Raw genomic sequence first — 16,950 nt, 5'->3', positions numbered from 1 at the left:
AAAAAAAAAGGAGAAGATCCTTGTCCAGATATGCTTTTATTTTTATTGGAGTAATAAATTTTCTTATTCTATGTCTATTCAATTTCAACTATACTTTTGAATTTGATTTTTCTTGGAGTATAAATGTCAAAAAATTTTCTTTAATTCAAATTAGTGTACAAGAATGACCTGTGCAATAGAGGAGAAGGAACCATCATTTATGTAAAGTTCATATGCGTCAAAATAACATTATCTAGTAATTAATTACCAAAAAAAAGTTAAAACAATATCTTTTATGGTAAAAAAGGAAAAAGATTAAAGAATTAATCATAACTGTTAGATGATAGAATTACCACATGTCTTTAAATCCTTAAAAGATAGGTAAAATAAAATGAATAGAAAAACAAACCAATCTGATAAAAATATGATATTGTAAGAATAAATTTTTAAAATATATATGCCCTTATAATTGTAGTTAGGGTTGTTCAACAAGCGAGCGCGCGAGCTGGCTTAGTCGGCTCGCTAATGGCTTGCCTCATCTATAATTGAGCCAGCTCTGCTCGACTCGTGAGAGAGATTGAGCAAGTTTGAGTTTGCCTTGGCTAACTCGATAGGTCACAAGCCGTGCAATCTCAAATTATTAGGGGTGTTTTAGGGGTTTGAAAGTATAGGGGATTGAACTAAAATTTTTAAACAAAGTTTGCAAATTAACAAAAAAACCATGTTAAAATCCCTAAATCGCGACTCAAATCATTCGGCGACGATCCAAAGGAAATTAAATATTTCAAGAAGTGAAAACTCGGCACCGGTGTGTTTCCTCGTTGTCGTTTCTCTATCTGTATCGTTGTTGTGGTGTTGCAGACTTAGCAATGTCAAACCCATCCGCCTTCAAATCTCACTGGCGTTTGGTCGCACTTCGTAGCGGCTAGTGGTTTTGCGACTTGCTGTGAATGCCATCTGCAAGTATGTTTCTTTGATCTATGTTATGATTGTTGATTTGTTGTATGATTGATTTAGTATTCAGCTGAGGTTTAGGTTGGATGCTTGGATTTTTTTTCATCTATTCTGTTCATTTCAGGTGAGGTATTTCGGTGAATGTCCAGTGGATTTTTAGTTCATCTATTCCCTTCTCAAGTTCTAGACTCCAATGTCCAATAGTGCGTCTGCCATATCTTTCTTCAAGGTAGTGTGCAAACTGCAATATTACAGTGTCTAGTGTGTCAATCCACCTTTGTGTAATTGAGTTTGTTTATTTATTGCTTATAAGTGTTAAGTCCTAAATGATAAGCACATGGCAAGTACTAGAGAGTGGAGAGTGGTCCGAGTGGAGACTAAAACTAAATAGCAAGTTGCTTATATTAATTGTAAGAGATGGTGTTTTGTGTAATATTTAGTTTGTGGACTGTGGTCTCGGTCTGTGGCATTTTTCTTTATATTAATCGATGGTGTTTTGTGTAACATACTTTGATTGGAAGTTATTATATGATATAATTATATCTTTATTAGCAGACTTTGTTTATATTAATTGATGGTTTTTCGGTTTTGTCTCCCATTTTTAATGGAGATTCACTAGAAATTGAAATTTTTAGTTGGTAAAAGATTAGTGGCAAACAATAAGACAAAGACTATTGTGCCATTTTGCTTTATGTAGAATTAATTGATGGTAAGACAAAGACAAAGATTAGTTGGTTATTAATGACCTAAGTCAAACAAACATTAATTGATGGCGAGTAGCAAGCTGAGACAAAAATGAATTAATTGAAGTGATAAATAAAAGAATAGAGAGAGTGCAACAGTCATGTGCAAATTGCTTCAGGTCTAATATTTGTGCACTATTGTTTTCTTATATTTTAGTATCCACATTATGTCATTGGTTTTACATTAAATTGCAGATTTTTTTTTCTTTTATAGGTTTGTAATGGAGGGTAGTTCCTCAAGCACCCCTACAAATACAATGTAAGATATAATCACCATTAGATCGGGCAGTAAGTGTACTTGAATGCGACCACAACAAATATGGAGCAAAGTATTAGCAGCCCAGATAATGGTGATGAGAATGAGAATCAATTCAGAAGAAAAAAAAAAGCTAAGACATCAGTTGTATGGACAAAGTTTAAGCAGGTGGTACTCCCTAATGGTAACAAAAAAGTAGATTGTATCCATTGCAAAATAATTTGTGCATTAATGCCACTGAAGCACCACCCATTTTAATTGACATTTAAAATGGTGTTCAAAGAGAAAAGCTTCCATGAGGCAACAACATATTAGTTTTCCAACTGTCGGTGCTGATGTTGCAACTACAATTTTGCCAACTCTAAGTGGGAAGTTCGACATGATGAAGATGAGGGAATTTATCACCCATTGGGTGCTCATGCATGAGCATCTATTTACGGTGTGGAGGAAGAAGGCTTAAACAACATGATGAAGTATGGGATTCCTGAATGGACTTCGATTTCCCACCATACTTGTAAAAAGATAGTATGAAGGTATGTGAAATTGAGAAGGTGAAATTGAAGACTTTGTTGAAGAGTGTAACAAAGTAGTTTAACTACAGACTTATGGAATTCAGGGAATCAGAAGATGGAGTATATGGTGTTCACGAGCATTGGATAGATAGTACTTGAACACTGATAGACGTATGCTGAATTTTGTTCATCTACCTCCTCTTCAGATTGGTATTGCGATTGTGACTCTATTTTCAAGTGCCTAATGGAATAGGGAATTGAAAAAAGGTATACTATCTCTGTGGATAATGTTTTGAGTAATGTGTTACGTAAAGTTTTGAGGGAGGATTTTGAAGTTTTGGGGAAACTCCTTTATGGAGGAAAATATTATGTAAGATATTGTGCACTCATCTTGAACCTCATTGTTCAAGTGGAATTTATCAAATGCACATATTGATGACATCCATGAGAGCGTGTTGTATATAAATGCTTCGAAAGTAAGCTTAAGGTGTTTCTTAGATGTCACAACTTAAATCGCCGTTTCGAAAACTTATTCTCCATTGCAAAACATGGTAGAATTCTACGTATGAAATATTGGCAATGCCAGTTAAGTTCAAAAAAGTTTTTCCAAGATTGAAAGAGAGGCATACAGGTTATCATTATAATCCTAGTAACGAGGATTGAGAGAAGCGGAGAAAGTTGCGACATTTTACAAGTTTCAGTGGTTCAACCAAACTCATTTCAGGGAGTGAATCCAATGGCGGATTTATTCTTGAAGGAGGTGGGTCTAGTGAAATGTATGTGATAGTATGTAAGATACTCTCTAGCTTGTATTCCTTAAGAAATATATGACAAAATCCACTAAATACTTTTGTAAACATATCATAATGTAAAATCTGAAAATTCTAATTTTAATTCATATAAGTATATACACAAAATAACTTATATACTTAATAGGTAAGGTAGTCTTGGACAATGCGCCAAACTCCTCGCTTCTTGACGTCCCACCTGATCGTAAATCATCAAGTACCTGCAAAACAATAGAATAACGGAGTGAGCACTAATTGCTCGTAAGTAAACAAAATGCACTACTGTTTTTTTTCCATTACTCATGTTCTAATTTTCCTTTTCTCACTTTAACTTTGATAATATTCTGCATTCTTTTCTGATATTCTGATTTGCTACTTATCAACGTGCAAAGACAATGATAAAATTGTACATCATCAAGCACATAAGAAATACTGATCATGTAAGTAGCAAAATACATATGCAGAATAATAAAGTTTCCTAAGGAAATAACTTTCTTTTCTTTTGTTTTCTAACTTTCTTCTTTTTGTTTTCTATCTCTTATGTGTATCTCTTTTTTTTCTTCTCTGTTTCTCTTTCTTTTCTTTCTTCATTATGGTTTGCCGATCGGACTAGGTTGATGCATGGATTGGAACCCTAGCCATGTGAGTGTATACTGGGTACATTCCTTATCTACATGCACTGCTGACGGACCGTACAAATGCTGTTCACTCTGCTGAGGCCGCTCCATGATGGCGGCATGCATGTAGGTATGCTCTATTGGGTACATTCCTCATCCACATACACTACTGACGGACTGTACAAATACTGTATCTCTTTGCTAATGTACTCAATGATGGCAGTGTCCATGTGGGCATCTCTGACACTCACGGGTTTCCCATAGCAACAACCTATAACATAACATAACATGTTGTAGAAATAGAATAGAAGAGATACTACACATTTCTAAACGAATTTCCAAGCTATAGAAATTCTACAATTACATTCTTGTAAATGAGAAAATTACATATTGCATGTTAGCTAAAAGAAAAATACAAGCTATTCTCTTTTTCTTGTTTTTTCTGTTCTTTGCTAACATATTCTTTATATATCTCATTTACTAATCAAGGCTATATATACATCATGTGCACAATATATGCATGATCAAGCCCATTCTTTAATATGCTTCCATGTCACATATACAAACTTGCAAATTATTATGGCATAATGGTATGTCATGACATATTCTACCATTCTCTCTATCTCAAGTGCCATCAAGTAATACTTTAACATGCAATCTCTCTAACACTTTCATGTGCTATTCAAGAAGTAGTAAAGGTTTAAGTGAATAGAACCAAGCACTAAGGGCCATTTCTCTCAGGAACTAACATGACCAAGTGATATTCAAATTTTAGCATTACAGTATGCACCCTTGAATACTAACATTACACTTGGTTAAGCCCAACATAATCTTCTACTTCAATTCTTGCCTTTCTCTAACCCTTTCTTCAATAGGGTTTAGCCAACTCATGCATGCATTTTCTCTTTTGATTTTCATCAAAACACTTCATATGCACATGCAGCTACCATGTTGGCTACAGTTCCACATCTCTCTAAATCCACCAAAATTTGAGCAAAAACTCACTGATATAACATCAAACCTGGATTTTCAACAATTCTCAACACTTCAAAAATTTCACACTCTTCCAATTCCTACTTCACCAATCATCACATAACTATACACTACTTCTCTGGCTGGAATTACACATCATTACATCAAATACAACTCAACAATCTCAAACACATATCCATAACAAAAAACACATTGCCATGAATAATAACATTAGGATCTATAACATCAAGGCTAAAATTAGGTTTACTTACTTGAATGTGTGATCCCCTCTTTGCTTAAAGTCTCTTCCTCTGGATCTAGATCATATAAAAACCATACGAATTCAAAACTTTAAAGTTAATCACACTCCTTATGCTAGAATCTTACTTTGGATGCTTTAGGATTGAAAGTCTTATAAAAATCCAAGCCAAATCCTATGAGTTCCCTTTGAAATTTAGGTGTAGAAAATTGAGAGAAAATGGGGGTGAAGGGTGGCATGAATAAGGGTTAGAATGGCTAGGGTTTAGGTTTATTGCAAACTTATAACTATATATTATATATATATATATATAATATATATATATATATAATAAATATATATTCCCATTTTGCCCTTGCACTTTCTATGAAATTTCATCTATATCCTTTAGTCAATTACCAAAATACCCTCATTTTTATTATCTTCTTCACATTATTTTGCTTCCTTTCACTGCCCATTTTTTCAACTAATTATGAGTGAAAAGACCATTTTACCCCTAATGAAGTTTTAAGGAATTTTCTTCACATCTGTCTAAGGTAACTTCAAAGAAATCCAACTAAGGGTATTAGGGCATAAATAAAATTACGTACCTTAATGTGGGTGTTACATTACATAGTAAGAGTGAATTTGAAGATGAGTTTATTAGTATAATGGTTAGGAAAATGAAGAAGAAGTTTGATAAATATTGGGGGGAATGTAATGTGGTCATGTCTGTGGTTGTTGTATTGGATTCCTAGTTGAAAATGAGGGTTATTCAGTGGGCGTTCCCTAAAATGTATTCTAAGGCAAAATTACGGGCAAATACTATAATAGTCTAGGATGCATTATATGAGCTATATGGGGAGTATGTTCAAGCTAATCAAGTTGTGACTATCGCCCGCACTTCTACATCATAAGGGGATGGACATGGCCCGTTGGCCATGTCCATCCCCTTGTGATGTAGAAGTACAGGTGGAGATGCTCTTATGTGGATGTGACTGGTGTCGCACTTTGAATGGGGTGAAGAAATGGTGCAAAGTAGGTTCCATTGATTATATTTTTTGTTTAATTCAATATTTAAACTTACTTTATTCTAACCTAAAGTTTATTTTGTCTCTTTTTCATTTTCAAAAGAGGAGGATCACTTGGAGATTCAGCTTCCTATCCCATCAAGTGATGGGAGTCAGTCGATTGTTTGATTCAACCATAAGACATTGGCTGTGGCAGTAGGTTTATGCAGGTATGTATTTATTAATTTTATGTTTGGGTTTGCATTTTCATCTTTACGGTTTATATACAATAACAGTTGTACTTATGTGTTTCACTTTAATTTGTTTGTAGGAGGAGTGGGCTACAATGGACATACAACAAATTATATTTTGACTTTTGAGGATTTGGCTGTTTATACATTTTATTTTGCTGTTATATATATATATTGATGTTTGGAGATGTAATTTGATGTATAGTTATGCTAACCCCCCATTTTTATTTTGATGAAAACTTAATTAAGTCAAGTGAAATAACCAAAAAACTTCAGTTCACTTCACTAAATTTGTTGTACATACTTAACAGAAGTGGTACGCTAGCTCATAAATGGTTAACAGCAATAGCCTTTTCTTTTGATGTTTATTTTTTAAAGATTTTTAGTTATTGTGTAATGTATCAGGACAGGAAATGGGTTCAATTGCATGAAATTTGGGCTTAATTTAAAAAAAACAAAGAGCAATTTTTGGCTAGCTCGTGAGCCCACTTGAACTCAGCTCATTAAGCCAGCTCGCGAGCCAATCTCAAATTTGGCTTTCCCCTTCAACAAGCCAGCCGAGTTGAGCCAAGAGTTTAGTGACTTGGCTTGGCTCGTTTTTCCCCTCCCTTTCATGAGCCGAGCTCATTGAGCCAGAAACTCGGCTCGGTTTGGCTCCTGAATAGAACTATATGTAGTACATTTTATTCTATCTAAAACATCACCTTATGAATGATGGATGAAGAAAAGTAATTAAACAAACAATGTAAGATAAGTTAGAATTAATCATTGTTATCATATATGGTAGTTTTCATTTTTAATAATAACCACCCCAAGTAGTTTACTAAAAACCACTCCTATGGTCAATGGTTATATGAAAGTCCTACTTATATGATTAATTCTATTATGTAGGGGAATCGGAAAATAATGTTTGGGGATGAAAATGTAATTGAAAATAAAAGGAATTAAATAATTAGTTCAAGAAATTGCATTTAAAGGGGATAAATTGTAAAGTTTAATAAATAAGGGGCTACAATATAAAAATAAAAAATTAAAGAATGAAATCTAGTGTCACATAAGAAATTCTAAAATATTTGTAAGGCTTTAAGGTTTGTCTGCCATTAATTCCTGCTCCTCTCTTTGATAAATATTTCTCTTTATTCATTTTTAAAAAGTAGAGTTGATCAATTACCATGAGGTTATATATCTGCAAGCAATGGATTTTTAAACATAGCAACTCGACTTGAAATTCTAGGTTAAAAAAGTCTTATCAACCGAAGGAGCTCCTAAAAGAGATCTCTTATTATTGTAGAACCCGAGAATGCAATAAGGCATGGGGAGTGGTGTGATTAAGTTGCAACTAAATGAAAGATCAAATGAAATTCCAGGCAAATCGTCAACAACAATCTCACACATTCCTTTGTCACTAGTAAGACAATAGTCAAAGGTAATATTTACACGACCATTGTTGCAAACTAGTAACATGTTGGCTTCAAGCCTCCTTATCATTGTTTTAAAAACTGGCCCAACCCAATTGGTTTAATCTGTCAAACCAGGAATCGGGGTCAAAGCTGGGCCAATCATACCTTTAAAACCTTTTCAACATTTAACGTAGTTTCACCCGCAATTGCCATGGTTTCAGTGTAGTGAATCGCCCGTCCAACCAGCCGGCCTGAGGCCAAAATTGGGTCACTAAAATTGAAAACCCGTAATCTTCATTCTTCGTTCTTAATTCTTCCATCAACAAATATCGATCGACTCACACTGTCACTCTCACTCATAATAACCAATGTCATCTAGAATTGAAAAATTGCTTTCAGTCCCACTCCCCCACTCACAACAAGGGAACTACAATGGCAGGGTCATTGACTCATTGAGATATTTCAAATTTTCAATTTAATTCCTTCTATCTTTAAGCTTTAATATTAGTATAAGATGTGATTTTGTTTTGACATAAAGCAAAAATAAGGTTGCTATGTGCGATGAATAGAATTAGAGTTTAGGGGAAGACTTATTAGGAGAACTTTGAGGAATGTTGAAGAAATTAGTTGAAGAAGATAGGTTTTAGATCACTGAAGTAGTATAGGAATTAAATCGCTTTCACAATTTTAAATCTTTCTTAAATTTTTGGATCTACATACTCTGGCCAATTCTTGAATTTTTATTTTGAGAAATAGTGGCATCGAGCTGGTATTGATTGATAAATAACCATAGAATTTGAGTAAAATGTTAATTCAAATCTGGTTAGGTCTAACTGATGCGTGTTTCCTACAACATGCAATATGTAGCAAGTATACTAATCGCACAAGTAATATAATGATGAGTGAGTATCGTTCCCACGAGGATTATTAGCTAAGCACTAAGTATTCTACCGTTTTCCAGTTGGAGCAACCGAAATCTTTGGATTGATGGGAGCTATTTCTAATTAAACTGAACAATAAATTTTAAACTAAAGTTAACTATGAATGCAAGATGAAAATCACGGATAGTAATCAATTCAAGAAAAACGGGTAGGGTTTTGACTTCATTCGGATTTTATGGGTTAAACCTAAAAATTACACTACATTCACATTCATATGCATTGGTTGTAAACCGAACTCACTAAGGTGTTAAACATACCTTCTCAGGCTATGTTTTCCTATTCTTCCTTTTTAACCTTCCGCACCCAACAAATTGAAAGTTAACAATTCCAAACTCATTAAGTAAAAGAATCCTACAATGATTTCATTAATTCTTGAATCTATCTCTAGCATCCAATACTATAATGGTGATTACCCAAGAAGCCTAACATGAATCATTTCTCAATCTCATCATGTTCATCACATAAAACATTTAAAACTCAGAGTAAACACACAATCAAAGCATAGTCATATGAACATAACATGATCAATAACTTAACCCATTAGAAATCCGAATTACAATCAAAACCCTAACCCAAAATGGGTTAGTTCATAGCTAAATTAACGCTACAAATAAGGAAAACGATAATAGCCAAGTTCAACATAATGAAAAGTAAGAGAGAGGACAAGAAATCTCCCCAAATGATGAATCCCTTGGTTCAAAATCCAATCTTCACCCTTCTAATCGCTAAATCTCTCCAAGCTTATAAAAACAATGCAAAGTTGCTAACCCTACTTCCTGGACACCCCTGCAAAAAGGTTAAGTGTTTCTTTTATACCTCGCCCCAAATTTCTCAAAAAAACCCGCACAAAGTAAAACTGTGTGTTTTACAAAACTGGAAATTATGACTGTCGTCGCGGCGAAGAAAAGCAGACTTGTTCGTGTTTGGCGTACTTAGCTGCGGCGAAGCTTCTTGAAAATTTCTGAAATTACAGAACTGCCACTCTACTTGCATCTTCGCTTGATTCTTTGATTCTCAGTGCTCCCCCTTTGGAACAGCCTCATCGTGCTTTATCCTGCTTCAACTCACTTAACTTCTGAGATCCGCTACTTCTGAGTCACAAATAACCAATTTTTTCCTCATTTGCTCAAAATGCCCATTCTAACATGAACACGAAATGTAAAGATAAGCAACAATTCAGGTCAAAATGCACCAGAAAGTACCTGAAATCCGAATAAAAAGTCTAATGAAAACTGTATAATCCACGATTATCAAATACCCCCAAACTAAAGATATGCTCGTCCCCGAGCATACGGTACAAAACCACGGAAACAAAACACAGACACAAAACAAAAACATAAAACACACACAACAAAACTGGAAAATGAACAAAACCAAACGACTCAAATTCAACAAACAAACTGCCTAGAAATTGCACAAGTCTCAAATTTGTTGAAAAATTATTATAAGGAAATGTTCAACACTCCAGAAGTTATAAGCATTATCGACTGTCTTCCTCAATCGGTCCACCAAGTAGGTGATCCCCACTTCAATCCACATCCCAACTTCCCAGATTATTTTATGCAAAAATGTAAGTTTATCAAATGGTGGCAGACTCTATAAGCCTAAATATCGAACTACTCTCCACTAATGAGGACTAACAAAGATGAGAATCAAAAGGTCTTTAAAAGGTTGTAACGTTAGGCTCGGGTGTGGGTTCCAAAAAAGGATAGGAAAAAACAAAGTAAGAGAACTCGGTTTTCCTCATGCAAACACTCAGTCAAAGCGAACTCCACTTCTTTTCAACCAACAATCAACATGTCCACTTATTTACCACCCTCAAACTCGTATCCTTCTTATTTTTGAAACCACAAATGTACGGGTTTAAGGTGTACATGGCATTGTTAAAACTGAGATCGCCAAGTACTGCTAGCAGTTTTTAAGGCGGTTACTGGTTTCCAGCCGATATACCCTTAACCCGCAAACGAATTTATTACAAATATTTATTTATTTTTTTTTACAAACAATCATTGAATTGAGGTGAACTACCTCTTTATACTTTTTTTTTTTTGCCCTTCTCACAACCCCCAAACTATTCTTTTGGCTTATTCGTATCTGTTCTTTGTGTTTACACTAAGGCCGAATTCTCCTAAGTGTACAACAAAGTGTTTAGGGTATAAGGATTGGCAATTTTTTTTTTTTTTTTGTGTTGCCAGAAAAATAAAGTAATAATGATCAAAACAGCTCAAATGGGTGACTAGGGAAAATTTCCTTCCTGGGTCGGCTAGAAAGGCTCAAACATTCCAACAAGAATGCCTAAATCATCTCCTCAACCATGTCTAATCTTAGAATTTCGCCTCAAGCACTTCTCTACTAGGTTCTAGAGTCCACCAACATTATCAAACTTCACCTAATCACATAAAATGAATCTAAGCATTCCGAAATAAATGAACATTATGGCTGAACCACTCAACAAACCTCAATAAAAATCCAGTCAATACAGAAAAGCTTAAAGCAATGCTTAACATTTCTCAACAATAAGATTTCAACAACTTAATTCTCATCATTGATTTGTACAATTCATCGTCAGCAAATACAAACAACTAAAGAAAAAAACTAAATTTTTTTTTTTCAGTTTAAGGTGTACGTGGCATTGTTATACCAGAGGTTGTCAAGTACTGCTAGGCAGTTTTTAAGGTGGGCACTGGTTTCCAGCCAATATACCCTTAAACTAGGTTTTAACTAAAAATTTCCTACCCCCAAACTAAACATGACATTGTCCCCAATGTTCCATTATGCATAAATCAGGACTAGAGAAAGATAAAAACAACAAATGTATGAGAATGCTCCCAGGTTAATCCATGAAGTGTCGCTCCACAATGAACACCCAGTCTCGGACTTTTCATCACCCATAATCTGTCAAAACAATTGAAACTGTGGTGTCCCTTATGTTAGCACAAATTCACAACAAACTTGAAAATATTACAACCTAATCTCGTCCTTTCAACAACTACAAATTAAAAGCAACAACTAAACAACTAAACAAAATCCACAACAAAAATAAAACCGAGTTTAATGTTTAGGATGAACAACAAAAACAAATAAAAATAAATAAACATAAAAATAAACAAAAACAGGTGCTCCGGCTCATTATTCTTCCTCTTCTTCCTCATCTCCCTCATCTTCCTCTTCTTCCTCGGAGTCCATCCACTCATCTGAGTTCTAGTCGGCCCATTGGTATGCTGAAGTGTCAACGTTGAGCTCCTTAAAGCTATTCCTCAGCATCTCATGCATCATTTGAGTCTACTCCACCACCCAATCCTGACGTTTTTTCATATATTTCATTAAACCCATCATCTGCTGCATCATCTCTTTTTGTGTACCTGTGAAGCTGGAGGATGTGGCAAGGCCTGTTCACTGCCTTTTTGCCCCTGCTCTTGGTTGCGCAGCTTCCGGACGGTCAAGGTGCTTCTTGTAATACTCTGAATCTAGAACTGGGGCAGCATGAATATGGTGCTCGTCATCCTGAACCGTGACTCCAGCTCTAAGGCATAAGGCTATGATGAGATGTGGGAAACCGTAACTTGTTCGCCCTGGTTTGGCCACTAGCTTAATGCTGTTCCAGATCATGTCTCCCACATCAGTGCTCTTCCCTGTGGCAATTGAGTAAAGCAGTACTACCTTCTCGTGAGTAACTGTGCTGTAGTGTGATTCCAGCATCAATTTCGTACAGACAAAATATTGCCACAGTCTAGCCATCGGTGTGAACTGAGTTCCCTTCAGAGTTTTCTTCTGTTTCTTCGAAACTGCCCAATCTGCATCCGGTTTTGCAATGACCGGAGGGATGACACTGTCCTCAAACTGTGATCTCTTAAACTGTACATACTCATCTGCGAGAATTTCAGGCAAGTTATAGAACTCATTGATCACCTTTCCTGTAAATGGCACATCCTCCCCTCTTACAAAAACAGTATCTTCCTGACAAGCTGGGAGATTGGCATAGAACTCCTTTACCAGCGGCTCTACAACCGGTTGTGCAGGAGCACTTATGAATATCTCCCAACGTCTCCTTCTACTCCAATCCAAGGCCTAACTTGTGGTCAACCCATGCTCTGGGATAATACCCTTATCCTTTCTTTGAATTGCCCCCTCATACCTTTTACGGGCTTCATCATTAACAAAACGGTTGTCAACATTCTTCCCTTTACTCTTACTCTTGCCCTTGTATCGTTGCTTAATTTTGGGAGCCATTGTTCACAATACAAATTCACTCAAAAATTTTACCCCAACAATTCAAACTAAATTGTTCCACACAACCAATTTAATCTTGCAAAAGCAACCAACACTTCCAAAAATTCGCGCTTTACCCCCAAACTACAAATTTTTCAAATCCACACAAACACTCAACAATTTCACAAACCCACACTCCTCACAATCACTTAATGCACAAACTACTTTTCCTCTAACAAAATCAATGCTCACAATCACCCAAATTCCACAACTCAATCGCAATAAAAATTTTCAGATCTATAATTAAAATCTTGAAATTGTTCGATAAAAAGTTTTGGGTATGCGAGATCTTACCAATATGAAGCAGTATTTGCCACCAATTGAACCAGAAACATCCCGAATTGAAAAGCCCCAAATTTTGGATCCAAAAATTTTCGTGAAAATTGTTGTTGAAATGGGTTGTTTTGGTGTTTAGGAAGTTTATGGAGTAAGAAATTTGGTTGGAAAAGCACTAGGGAAGCAAAAGATTGAATTTTGAAAAATTTTCTCTCAAGTGAAAATGAAAAGTTGCGTGAAAAATGAAAAAGAAGAGTGGGTATTTATAGAAAAGGCCCGTCGCCGCGGCGAAGATTGCATGAACCCTAAAAAAATACCCAGGTTTTGCCGGGGCAAAAACCTCCAGAAGATACATGGCTTACTTCGCCCTGGTGAAATGCCTTAGCCAATTTTTGAAAAAAAATTTTATTCTTCTTTGCCACGGCGACGACAATTACTTCGCCGTGGCGAAAACTTTTAGGAGCTAACCCAATTTTCAGGTTTCTTCGCCGCGGTGAAGTCTGGAGCATTTTAATTCCTTTCTTTGGCTGAAGACTTCACCTGAAACACCCAAAAACACAAACATTAAAAATCATACAATCTCATAATGAATTCAACAAATTCAAACAACCAAATTGAAAAACAAACAATTAAAAAACTTGGGTTGCCTCCCAAGAAGCGCTTGTTTTTAGTCGATAGCTCGACTCTCTCATTCCTTCACATCAGCCCGGACTATCCAAGTACGTCACATCCCGGAAATTTCCCTTGTACTAGAGCTTCAATTACTGATGATCTTTTTTGCACAGTGGCCATGTTGAGAGTTTCACCACCCATTTCCATCCCTTGGTAATAACTTTGGTTGCTCTACTCTTCTCACCTACCACCTTCTGTTTTCTTTGCTTTACTTCACCCTTTTTGATCTCAGAGACCCGTTCCTTATGCGAACTCAAACTCAACTGCGGCGTGTCTCGTAATTTTATGCAGGCCCGTCCGTAATGGTCCTCAATTTCGACCTGATTCGATTTGACAATGCAACTCTTAATTTCCACCTCAGGATTATTCAGTTGGAAGGGTTCAATTTTTTACTTATCCACCACATCGATTTTTAAACACGACTCTTTCCTGGGTGGAGCTTTCATTGATTCAAGGACATTAAATGTTATTTCTTCATCTTGCATCCTCATGATCAATTTCCCTTTTTGAACGTCGATTAAAGCTCTTCCGATGGCTAGGAATGGGTCCCAAGATAAGAGGAATCTCTTTGTCTTCTTCCATATCCAACACAAAGAAGTCCGTAGGAAAAATAAACTTGTCCACCTTAATCAACACATCATCTACAATGCCCTTCGGATGCTTTATTGATCGATCTGCAAGTTGCAAACATATGGTTGTCAGTTTAACTTCACCAATTCCTAGTTTCCTGAAAACAGAAAAAGGCATAAGATTAATGCTAGCACCTAGGTCACATAAAACTCGATCAAAGGAGATATCTCCTATAGTGCACGGGATAGTAAAACTCCCTGGATCTTTGAGTTTTGGGGGCAGCTTCTTCTGGAGAATGGCACTGCACTCTTTCGTAAGCATTACCGTTTCCTCATCTTCTAACTTCCTCTTCTTTGATAAAATTTCTTTAAGAAATTTCGCGTAGCTCGGCATCTGTTGCAATGCATCTGCAAAAGGAATGTTAATATGCAGTTTTTTAAAAACATCAAGAAATTTAATAAACTGCTTATCTTGATTTTCTTTTCTGAGTCTTTGAGGAAAAGGTACGGGTGGTGTGTGATGTGCCAACTCTGGTGGAATCTCGGGGAATGGCAATTTCTCTTTCCTTTTCTTTTTCCCCTCTTCCTGCTTCTGCTCATCTTTCCTTAGACTAGGTGATTTCTCTTGAGCTTCAATTTCTTCATCAACTTCCTCATCAGATTCTTCATTTTTCTTTAATGAGGTTTCCTCTTTCCTTGAATTTCTCACCTCTTCTAAAACTCTCCCACTTCTCAACGAAATTGCATTAACTTGCTCACGTGGGTTAGTTACTATATTGCTTGGTAAGGAACCCTACATTGTCTCATTAAGCTTCTCGGCCAGTTGGCCCATCTGTACCTCAAGATTCCGAATGGATGCCCCTTGATTTCTAAAATTTGTCCTCATCTCTTTCATAAATCCTATGGTCTCTTGCATAAATTTCCCAAACATATCTTCCAACTTTGTCACTCTTTGATCTCCCAGATGATTAGTCACCCTTGGTTGGTTATTGGAACTGTCCTCTGGTTCCATTGGTTATTTTGCTGGTTTTGATTTCCCCAAGCCAGATTTGGATGATTTCTCCACCCCGGGTTGTATGTGTTGGAGTATGGATTGTTTGGTTGTCTCTAATTTCCTGCCAAGTAATTCACTTGCTCCGTTGATGAAGATGACAAAGCAAATGTGTTCCCAACTTGACACTCGCTGCTCATATGGTTTCCTACACAAAAATCACACGTTAGTTGAGGTGCTTGAATAGAGTTTACCTGCATAGTTCCCAACTGTTTTTGAAGTGCAGTGAGTTGGGCTGAGATGGCTGTGAAAGCATCAACTTCATGAAGACCCAAAGATTTCCTTGTTGTTGCTCTCTCATTTGGTCTTTGATAGTTGTTGCTTGCCAAAACCTTAAGCAACTCATAGGCCTCTTCTGGTGTCTTATTATGCAAAGCCCCTCCTGAAGCTGCATCCACCATGGTTTGTACATTACCCATCAATCCATTGTAGAAAGTTTGGACTTGAAGCCAAACTGGCAACCCATAGTGTGGACATTTCCTCATTAACTCCTTGTATCTCTCCCAAGCCTCATACAATGACTCGGAATCATCTTGTAGAAATGATGTGATATCATTTCTCAATTTTGCTGATTTAGTTGGAGGAAAGAACTTGGTAAGGAATTTATGTGCTAGATCATTCCAAGTTGTTATAGTTCCCAGTGGTAATGCCATTAACCACCCCTTGGCTTTATCTCCCAATGAGAATGGGAATAACCGCAACCTAATAGCGTCATCTGAAACTCCGTTCGACTTAAAGGTGTCACAAATTTCCAAGAAATTTGCAATGTGCTGATTCGGATATTTCTTCAAATCACCATTAAATGTAACCGACTACTGGATCATTTGGATGATTGCCGGCTTGATCTCGAAGTTGTTTGCTTGCACAGTAGGTCTAGTAATACACGACCCACTACCATTCACTATGGGAACTGAAAATTCCCTCAGTGTCCTGTTTTCTGGTTCAGCCATTTCAACAACTATTTCTTCTGCTTCTACAACTAAATCCTCTCTTTCTCTTCTCTCTCTGTTACGTCGTCTAACGGTTCTCTCAATCTCAAGATCAACAGGAACTGGTTGACGTCTCGTTCTTTGCATAAACTGCAAAAACAGAATTGAAGGAAAGTGAGATCACAAACCAACTGAAAATTAAAAACAAAAAATAAAAACTCCAATCTAGCTAACTATAGACAGACTCAATGTTAACATAAAACAAATCCTCGGCAACGGCGCCAAAAACTTGATGCGTGTCTCCTACAACATGCAATATATAGCTAGTATACTAATCGCACAAGTAATATAATGATGAGTGAGTATCGTTCCCACGAGGATTGTTAGCTAAGCACTAAGTATTCTACCGTTTTCCAGTTGGAGCAACCGAAATCTTTGGATTGATGGGAGCTATTTCTAATTAAACTGAACAATAAATTTTAAACTAAAGTTAACTATGAATGCAAGATGAAAATCACGGATA

The 16,950-nt window shown here is 36.2% G+C and overlaps 1 non-coding gene across 1 annotated transcript; it reads left to right on the top strand.

The window, feature by feature from the left end:
* The first annotated feature begins 15,957 nt into the window (after positions 1 to 15,957).
* On the top strand, positions 15,958 to 16,064 carry LOC116143662. The gene has a single exon (XR_004130163.1). It is a non-coding gene; the product is annotated as a small nucleolar RNA R71 (small nucleolar RNA).
* Positions 16,065 to 16,950: the final 886 nt, after the last annotated feature.

This window comes from Pistacia vera, unplaced genomic scaffold (genome assembly GCF_008641045.1).
Source record: "Pistacia vera cultivar Batoury unplaced genomic scaffold, PisVer_v2 Contig431, whole genome shotgun sequence".
Classification (NCBI taxonomy): Eukaryota; Viridiplantae; Streptophyta; class Magnoliopsida; order Sapindales; family Anacardiaceae; genus Pistacia; species Pistacia vera.
The sequence above is the reverse complement of the archived record's forward strand: the minus strand, read 5'-3'. Positions and strand labels throughout refer to the sequence as shown.